The sequence below is a fragment of the Propithecus coquereli genome, unplaced genomic scaffold (assembly GCF_000956105.1).
Source record: "Propithecus coquereli isolate 6110/MARCELLA unplaced genomic scaffold, Pcoq_1.0 Scaffold380, whole genome shotgun sequence".
In the NCBI taxonomy this organism is placed as follows: Eukaryota; Metazoa; Chordata; class Mammalia; order Primates; family Indriidae; genus Propithecus; species Propithecus coquereli.
The window spans coordinates 76949-78255 of NW_012149508.1; the positions used below are offsets into that span (position 1 = coordinate 76949).

Sequence of the window (1307 nt, forward strand, 5' to 3'; positions counted from 1 at the left end):
TTCCTTAAAGAGCATGGAAAATCCTCTTGCTTCATGAATTGTCCCCATAAAATATAAAAGAAGTATGAATTTTTCTCCATTACAGAATAGAGGAAACAAGATATGGTAAATATCACTGTGCTGCGCTACACTCACTCAGTCTTCAATCAGGTGGATGTGGATCTAATAAAACATATATTTGTAAGCACGAGCTTTAGAAGTAAAGCACCTGAGTTTGGAGTCATCCGGGTAATATTATATTTTGTGAAATGGAAATAATATTATGATTGCATAAGTCAATGAATTGTAATTTGTTTAATAATGAAAAGATATTCAAAAATAGTATTTGTAGAATAATACACACACCAGAAAGAACAGGATATTGTTGCTTTTGTGTCTGGCTTTTTGTTTTTTGATTTTTTTTTTTTTGCTCAACATTCTACTTGTGGCATTCAAGGGTTCTAAAAATTGCATGTTATGTGACTCTGTCTGTATGAAATATCAAGAATGGGCGAACCCTTGCAGACCGAAAGAGGAATAGTCATTGTCAAAGGGTAAGGAGAAGTTGGACTAGGAAGTGACCACGAATTGCTACATTTTTTCTTTTTGAAGTGATGAAAATTTTCCAAATTTTGGAAATACTTTGGTTGTAACTCTGTAAATATACTGAAATTAACTAATTTATACACTTTAAATAGATGGAATTTATTCTATCTACATGACATCTCAATAGCAGTTATTTGGAAATATCTCTCCTGCAATTATGTTTGGGACTGCATCATTCTCTAAAGTCATATTCAAAGACTAGGCCTCCATATAAAGTTAACTTTTCCAATCAATATCATACTATGTGCAGCAATGTATTAGGTTTTCTTTAATTTCTTTCTTTCATATTTTTTATTGTTTGGTATTGAAGTCATACAGAAATATAGATATTTTACATTTATGCCTTTGCAAATAGCAACATCATTTTAAAATTTCCTTTAGTTATTTTGTTGCTGTAAATAGAAATACAATCGAGGTTCATATGTTGATCTCATATCCAGTTACTTCATTGATTTTATATATTAATTCTACCACTTCAGGTATAGGACTTTCTGGATTTTCTTCATAAATAGTATTTCCTATAATAATCACACTTTTATTTTTTCTTCCAGGTACCATAAATTTTTTCTTTATTTATTTTCACTGTCTAGAATTTTATTTTCAATGATGAAGAGAAGGTACAATAATGGTTCTATGTACATCATATGTATTATTTCCTGTTTTTGATGAGAAGATTTCAACATTTAATATTTTTGAATTTTCTTATCATTTTTGCATATTCA

The 1307-nt window shown here is 29.3% G+C and overlaps 1 protein-coding gene across 1 annotated transcript in view; it reads left to right on the plus strand.

Annotated features, from left to right (window-relative positions):
- Positions 1-1307, plus strand: part of LOC105816652 (NKG2-A/NKG2-B type II integral membrane protein-like) — a 21737-nt gene that overhangs the window by 18224 nt on the left and 2206 nt on the right. The gene's annotated exons all lie outside the window — the stretch shown is intronic.